Below are 9,192 nucleotides of genomic sequence, written 5' to 3'. Positions count from 1 at the left end.
AAGCTCTGAACAACTCCCCAGCGAGGAAAGCAACCCCCACCTCGATGAACAGGCACTCAGGCTCGAAACCACTGCTGTACGGAGAGCCCTGAGAAAAGTTAACGCACGGAAAGCATATGGCCCCGATAACATCCCAGGACGGCTGATCAAGGAGTGCGCAGACCAGCTGGCCTGTGTGCTCACAGACATCTTCAACACGTCACTGATCCAGGCTGTTGTTCCCCCGTGCTTTAAGTCTGCCACGATCACCCAAGAAACCAACCATCACATGCCTTAATGACTTTCGCCCTGTTGCACTAACAACGACCATCATGAAGTGCTTCGAGCGTGTGGTTAAGGACCACATAATTTCCATACTGCCTCCATCATACGATCCGCTCCAGTTTGCGTACCAACCTAACCGCTCCACTGAGGAAGCCATCTCCACTGCTCTCCATCTGAGCCTGGAGCACCTGGAGGACAAGAACACCCACGTGCGGATGCTGTTTCTGGACTTCAGCTCAGCATTCAACACGATCATCCCCCCAGGAGCTGGTACAAACTGGGCCCCCTAGGCCTCAACACCCCCCTGTGCAACTGGCTGCTGGACTTCCTCACCGACAGAACCCAGTCTGTCTGTGTGGGTAACAATACCTCAAGATTCATCTCCCTGAGCACCGGTTCCCCACAGGGCTGCGTCCTGAGTCCCCTGCTGTTCACCCTGATGACCCACGACTGTCGTCCCAGGTACAACACCAACCACATCCTAAAATATGCGGACAACACAACAGTTGTGGGTCTCATTCAGGACAACAACGAACTGGCCTACAGAGAGGAAGTGCGACATCTAGTGGACTGGTGCAGGATGAACAACCTGCTCCTGATTGTTGACAAGACAAAAGAGATCATCGTCGACTTCAGAAGATCCCGACCCAGCCATACACCACTCCTCATCAATGGCACAACGGTGGAGGTCGTCAGCAGTACCAAGTTCCTGTGGGTCCACATCACAGACAACCTCAGCTGGACACTTCACACTACCTCCCTGGTGAAGAAAGCCCAGCAGCGCCTACACTTCCTGCGACGGATGAGAAGGGTGTCTCTCCCCCCTCCCATCCTCTCCACCTTCTACAGAGGGACCATCGAGAGCCTGCTGACCAGTAGCATCTCCGTCTGGTCTGGGAGCTGCAAGGCCTCCGACTGGAAGTCTCTGCAGAGGGTGGTGAGAACAGCGGAGAAGATCATTGGGACTCCACTCCCACCCATCAAAGACATTGCACACAGGCGCTGTCTAACCAGGGCTCACCAGATCCTCACTGACCACACCCACCCCCACCATGGACTGTTCTCCCTGCTGGAGTCTGGCAGAAGGTTCCGCAGCATCCGCTGCAGAACAAACCGACTCAAGAACAGTTACTTTCCGCTGGCCATCAGACTGCTAAATTCCAAATAACAATTTAGCAGTAACCCCCCCCCCCCCCCTTGCTCTTCCTTGTTTCTCTCTTTGGTGCTCCTCTCCTCCAACTCCCTGGGGCCCTGGAGTCCAGAGCTCCGGCCATGTGGCCCCATGCCACGCGAACTATGCCCTTTTTGAAGAAGCGTGCCAGTTTCACACTTGCTGCCCGAGTGAGAAACTTGATTTGCGTCTAACCACGCATCCTTCCAGAACTGAAATGGAGACGCTGCAGCAGCAAGCTGCCATCCTCCGACCCGAGATGTCCGCACCTGGGCCGACATCTCGCTCCGAACCTGACGCCCAAACTGCCGTCCTCCGCCGACGCATAGAATCATCAGCTGTCTGCTGTGATCCAAACCACGGCCCGTCCACACTCCGCGACTCCAACGAACTGGACCGGACCCGACGGACTGCACAACGTGTTATCAGCTCACAGTAAGAGGCAAAGTGTTCTGGGCAGAGTTAGGTTAAGGTTCTGTGTTTTATAAACTTTCCTTTGTGTTGAACGTGTTGGATTGCGCACCCACACGTTCGTATTCGTATTTGTTGTTGTATTTGTTTACACGTTCATTAATTCCCTTCTCACGCCATGCGATCACACAGTGAGATAGTTTTCTTTGATCGCCCTGTATGTTTAAATGTGCCGCTGAAAGTAGAGCTCACCGCTCACCCTGCAGTGACGTGTCTTCTCCTGCTGCGAGCGCGTAGACAGATCACGTGGTGAGAGAATGTCGGCATAAACGTTAAGATTCACAGACTGGCCTGGCTCTGCCTGTGTCAAGTCTGTGTGGTTTGAACTGACATAAACTCTCACGTACGCGATCCGTTTCATTCACTGAACACACTGTGCTTTGAAACACACCTTTGGTCTGCCGCTATTCAAATGCGATCCTCACTCACTCACTCTTTCTCTCTCATTCACTCACTCTCTCTCTTTCATTAATGAATGAGAGTCTCCTCATAGGCGCCATCTTGCGTCGAACACGTGTCTCTACAGCCATGCTATCACATGTTCGACCCAAGATCTGCGACCTCGTGTTAATGTGTTTCTGGCGCCATCTTTGGTGGAAGTGTGCAGTCACTGCTACTGCCTTCTCTACTTTAGTGTCGAAAGTGGGAGTGGCTTTGCTCGGCCAACCGCGTCACTCCCCTGTCTTCTTTGTCTCATGTTACACTCACACACGCACATACGCATCACATCACACACACACACACACACATTGGTATTTGTTGATTAAACCAATAGATTTTCGTTCTACATTAATGTTCACTTTTAGTGAACATGATTGTTTGATTAATTTTGTTGTTTGATTTAATAAATTGTTACTTTTATTAACCTGAAGGAATGCTCTGTGTCTTTTGTACATGAATACTGTGACAAACGGGGGTTGAGAGGGTCTGTGCTCGGATTCATACCTTCAATATTGTTAAATTGGGATATCTTTGATATCATAGTCAATTTCAGTGATTATTTAAGACTGATGTTAAAGGCATAGATTGATTGTCTTTTCCCTGTTTTCAGGGTGGTGCCCCGTTCTAGAATTAATTAACATTTAATAAATTTTCCAAAATATTTTATTACTTTTTTTTTTTAATTTTATTTTTACCAATCAAATTATTGCCACTATAGTTGATCCCCAACATTTGCATATGTGGCACAAAGCTTGGGTGCTCTGTTACACATACTGCAATTTCCAACAGGCAGGTCCTTTCCCTCAGCAGCAGTCTGCCTGTCGGTGGGGATGAAGAAATTAAGAAATTGCCTGAAGAATTGGCAATATGTGTAATAGAGCACCCCAGATGGAAGATAACAAAAGATGGCAGACACCGTGTTTACATTCTGGGAATGAGGTCCCATGCCCCATGGGTGTGTCTAAAAAGTGTGGAACTAGGGTTGTAGTTTCCAAGAAATGCCCTCGGATGACACAAATTAACAAGAATCGCGTTTCACAAGACAAAGAGTTCTTCTCAACACAGGAGAAAACTGAGGGATGGAAGCACAAATATTCAGAAATACTACCACTATTCTAGTAATACAAAGCTTAATGCAAACCGGAGGAAGTATTCCTTTAACTGTTTTGTTTTGTGTGATAGTGTCTTTGGGGTTTATCTAACACCAGCCGCAAATGCCACCAAAGTGTCGTAGGTCTAGGTAATTTCAGAGATTATGCTATGAATATTATTGATATGAGAGTGCCCACAGGGAAGATTCATTCTTGGGGGGATGAACGCGGGAGTTTCTCACAGCAGAATAATATGACCATTTCCCCGGCACTTTCTGAGTCAGGTAGCGCGCTTCGCCCTTACCCTCCACTCCAGTCCGACCTGCATCTTGTACCGACTTGCTATCACCATTTAGGGGAGGTGTTCAGCAAGGAAAGGGCCACAACTGCCACCACATAGGGCAAAGGGTTCACTGGTTTAATTCCCTCTTGCCTATATAGTGTCCCCAGTCCCTCCCTTCGTTTATGCTACAGAGAAAAGGTCAGTGTCCTAGTCTGTTTTTCCTTTTGCCTAATTAGCTCTAGTGCCAAGTTTTGTTTTGTTTTTTCTACTTCAAGGAAGAAGTGATTTTGATTTAGTTTGTCTTCTCAAGAGGAAAATAAAAACTCATGAATCCTTCATTGTGCACTCCTGTGGTTGGATTTCCTGAGTGGGCGGCAAGTGGTGGACCAGAAGGATTTGACTGCTCTGGAGTTGTCGAAATTGGAAATTTCGGTGGGACCTACAATGGATGTATCTTCGGCAAGGCTGAAGAGTGACATCAATGTGGAGCTCGGCGGAAGCTCGGCAGCTGTGTACTGAGCATTCCTGACACGGGCCAGTGAACGAGTAACGAGTGAGTATTGGCAGCATGTGGCGCAATTGTCCACTCACCACCTCAATTGAAGAGCAGGATTTTTATAAGATGTTGCCATTATGATGTCCATTTACTGAATGTTCACTGTTGTTGGGGAGTATCTATTTTGACTAGTGTACTCACATTAGCCAAACTTTGACAGAGTTCCAAAAATTGGAATAGCATGTGCACATACACTCGACCTTTCTTGTGACTCCTAGTTACCTCTGTCGACCTTACAGGACATAGGAAATGTGCAGTCATATGTGTAAAGTACTGTATGTGACAGCTAACAATTAGGAGAGTGAGAGTTAGGAAAGAAATATTCGACATTACTAGTTACCCAGTGCTATTTTGATTTGTTTATTCCATTTTATTCTGTGGTTTTTAATCATTTTTTTTTATTTTTGGTACTAATGGATCATAGATACTCACTGCTATTTGATGTGTGTTTTGCTGCCAACACTGTACCCAGACAACAATTACCACAATTGCAAAATGCTTAATGAAATTAAACTCAGTCTTCTGTTATTGTTTTGATTGAGAGACCCCTATTGGCAAAAACTACATACTGTGTGTTTGAATACATTTATTAATGCATCAATAGACAGATAGGATTCAGGCCCGGCACTACAGGTTCTCCCTCTGCCCCAGATTGGTGATGTGCAAAAATACACTGTAAATACATAAAATTTAGTGATATTGTGATTAGCCTGCACTTAGACAGGGACAAACCAGAGCAAAGTCATTAGGACATATTCAGTCTCCTGTCGTTAATGTTGTTCACCTGCTTTTCCTCTGCTGTGTCCTCCTCTCTTTATTCTCCCTCTTGTCAGTTACGGGGACAGTTTGATCTAAATGGGATGCACAAACCTGGAGATGAAATTCTTGGTGGGGTTTTCAGATTTCACTTCTTTCCAGCTTATCCTGACCTATCTTTTACCTCAGAGCCACAGCAGCCTACCTGCTATAGGTGAGTCTGACAGGGAAACAAATTAAGAAGCTGTGGGAAAGTAAGCCAATTCATATGAAACTTCCCTGATTATTTTGTTATTCATGTAAGATAACATAATTGATAATATGATCTTATTAAAGCATTTAAGTTTTATTATGGGTGTCGAAGCTTAAGTTCCTATTTCCAGTATCTAATGTTATGAAAGGTGTAGTTTTGCACAGTGACTGTATGATGTATTTAAATGGTAAAAACTTGTATTAATTGCATTTTTTGTGTTAGTTTTGATATTATAGGATTCAGACAGGCTCAGACCATTCCATATATACTGCAGTGAAAAATCAATCAATATTTGTGAATTGAGAAATGTTGATTGTAGTCAAATTAAAAAAAAATCCACAGAAGTGTCAAGTCTTTAGTGTGACCTACCCTGATACGTATACCTATACTTATACCTACTATACCTATACAATATCATGACCCTGACTCTCTTAAACCTGGAGTGAACCATAGTTAATGTTACTGTTATAAACCTGTTTGTCCTAATGTTTCATGTCCACAAATCTCTGCTGCTTGTTTAGCAGGATTTCTAGTAAAGGTGATTCCAGCCTGTGCACTAAACCCCCTGTTCTGTGTCCACATAGGTGAATGCTATGATTCAGATTCTAAAACACTTTGGTTGGACTTGGGCAGGTCTGCTCATCAATGATAATGATTATGGATTCCACGCTGCCCAATCCTTTCACTCTGATCTGGTGGAGGTTGTCTGGCTTACACTGAGATTTTGCCCCGCATTTACGACCCTGCTAAACTAAAGAGAACAGTGGGTGTGATGAGGAAATCTACAGCTCAGGTGGTGATTGTGTTTGCAAGTCAGCATCACATACTCAACCTCATGAAAGAGATAGGTGTTGATGTACATTCAATAAATACAACTGTTTTCTCTGTAAATCAAATTTTTACATTTACTTAGTTTCTGTCAAATAAATTTAAATGATGATGTAACACCTCTGACTTGTTAAAGGTTCTACCAGGGGTATTTTACAGTTAGAATGTTTATGCTTCACTCAGCTCATTTTTTTGTGTAACACACATGCTGAAAATGCTGTGCTTTCTTTTTCCATCCAAATGTAGAGTTGCAGCTTTTAAAAGATAAATGACTTTTCTAGTCTTGATGACCACTCTAAACTGCTTGAGTGTTACACTAAAATATTCAAATAAATTATTCAGCTTTTACTCTGACAAAACAAAATGATTATGTTGAATAAAGCATCACTTCAGGAACTAACATCTGGAAAAGTATTGAACACATTTTACCTGGTTAGATATCAATGTGTAAAGTATGATTTCTGATCAATGCTTGATTTTGAAATATGCCAATAAGTGGTCTGAGAGGAGGGAGGAAGAGTGGGGAGTAGTCATTTCTGCTGCTTATAAATGAGGGAGGAGTCTGGGACAAGTAAGCCAGTGACCTAACCTGTGAACATACCTGTTTATGACATTGACTGTGGAAATTAAATACTTTATTGATTAAAAAAAAAAAAAAGGCCACAGTTTGTGTAGTGGTTAGACTCTTGCCTTTGCAGAAAGAACAAGGGCCTTTCTGCATGGAGTTTGCATGTTCTCCCTGTGTGTGCGTTTCCTCCGGGTTCCCTGGCTTCCTCCCACAGTCCAAAAACATGCCATGCAATATGGGTGTTAGGTCAATTGGACACTCTAAATTGACAGTGAGAGTAAGAGTGAATGGTTATTTGTCTCTATGTGGCCCTGCGATGGACTGGCGAACTGTAGGTGTACCCCGCCTATAGCCCTGTCAGCTATGGAGGATAGTGGAGGATATAGCAGTAGAAAATGGATGGATGGATAGATGGTAAAAAAATTGATATAATTCAATGTACAGATGGCACAACAACACTGATGGAAACAGCATGGTGATATTTCAATCTGACGGAACTACCAAAAATTAAATAGTGTCATTATTTCAAGAAAACCTTTTTTTTTCTTTCTTTTTTCAGGTGAATCAGTTTTGGGGGACACACATTTCAGTGTAGAGTTGCACCACCTCCAGCAGGTTGGGTTGAAGCTGCAGGAGAATTATGCACTGGACAGGAAGTTATAGAGAATGTAGAGGATGAGTTCCTGGATGTTTCAAACCTCAGGCTAGAGTATAATGTGTATAAGGCTGTGTACGCTCTGGCGTATGCTCTTCATGACATGCTGTAGTGTGAGCCAGGGAGAGGACCTTTCAGCAACAACACCTGTGCGCATTTACAAAGACTGGAGCCATGGCAGGTGAGATATCACTTTACACTCAACTCTTCAATTCACTTAATCCTTTGTATACTTTTAGGGCTCAAGGAATGGTAAATGGTATGTAATTATTAGGGCAGTAAAGACCCAGTCGACTGGTCGATTTATGAGTCGTTCTGGTTCTGGTTCAACTCAAATTCTGATTGGTCGACTTTTTTGCCGTGTTAATTTCATACAGTCTATGGTTAATTTGATTTCATCTGGAGGAATGTACCAAGTGCTAATAGGGGTGTTTTCAGAGCACCCCTGTTTCACAGGTAACAGCATGGCTTTAGAGAACACCTCACTTGTTTTCATTATTTTGGATTAGCCCAACCCACAAGAGACAGATAGATTAAAAAACGTCAGGTGGTTTTATTTAATTTTGAGCTTTTCATTTTAGGCTACAGTTAGTCCTCCTCTAAATCCATGTCAAAGACATCAGCAGTGTGGCAGCATTTTACAAAAATAGATGGCGAGAAAAAAAGTCAAATGCAGTTTGCCAGCAACAGTTTGCATATCACAGCTCGACTACAAACATGGCAGATCATATAAAAACGGTAAGCTAACTTGTGTTATGTTGCTCTGTCGGTTGTGAGTATATGAACATATCAGAATTGGCCTATTTCAATGTTTTAGTCTAATAATTGTTGATTTATTTTATAACTGCAGGCACACCTGCTCGCCACAACGGCAGCAGTCTATTTTGTCTCAGCCACGAAGCTGAGCTCCTATGTTCAGAGACAAATAATCTAAATATTCCTCAACAGTTCTTGCGCTGATATCACTAGTTGACATAGTATCTTCTTCTTTTCCTTTCGGCTGCTCCGTTCAGGGGTCGCCACAGCGAATCAACCTCCTCCAACTAACTTCATGTCCTCTTTCACTATATCCATAAACCTTCTCTTTGATCTTCCTCTAGACCTCCTGCCTGGCAGTTCCAACCCAGGCATCCTTCTACCAATATACTCACTATCCCTCCTCTGTACATGACCAAACCATCTCATTCTGGCCTCTCTGACCTTATCTCCAAAACATCTAACATGTGCTGTTCCTCTGATTGATTCATTCCTGATCCTATCCATCTTCGTCACTCCCAAAGAGAACCTCAACATCTTCATCTCTGCTACCTCCAGCTCTGCGTCCTGTCTTTTCTTCAGTGCCACTGTCTCTAGACCATACTGGTCTCACCACTGTCTTGTATATGTTTCCTTTCATTCTGGCTGATACTCTTTTATCACACATTACCCCTGACACTTTTCTCCACCCATTCCAACCAGCTTGAACACGTTTCTTCACCTCTTTTCCACAATCTCCACTGCTCTGGACTGGTGACTCTTAAATACTTAAAATCCCCCACCTTCTTTATCCATGGGTTAGATAAAGAAGTATTTACATAATATAATATATTTACATAATATTTATTTTATTTTTAACACTACTGTTCTAATAAGCATTTGTTTCATGTGCCTTTTTTAACTCAATAAAATTGCATTAAAATAAGGGTACTACAAAACAACATACTTATAAACAACAGCACCTGAAGTGGCAACCTATTTGCCGCTCTTGCAGGATGTAAAGTTACTGTACCTGTGCTTTTTGTGAGGAAATAATAATAATAATTTCCAAAGAAAATCCAAGAAGGAAATGAGGCCGACGTAAAAGAAAGTGCAGAAA

Source organism: Solea solea, chromosome 21 (genome assembly GCF_958295425.1).
Source record: "Solea solea chromosome 21, fSolSol10.1, whole genome shotgun sequence".
Taxonomy (NCBI): Eukaryota; Metazoa; Chordata; class Actinopteri; order Pleuronectiformes; family Soleidae; genus Solea; species Solea solea.
The sequence above is the reverse complement of the archived record's forward strand: the minus strand, read 5'-3'. Positions refer to the sequence as shown.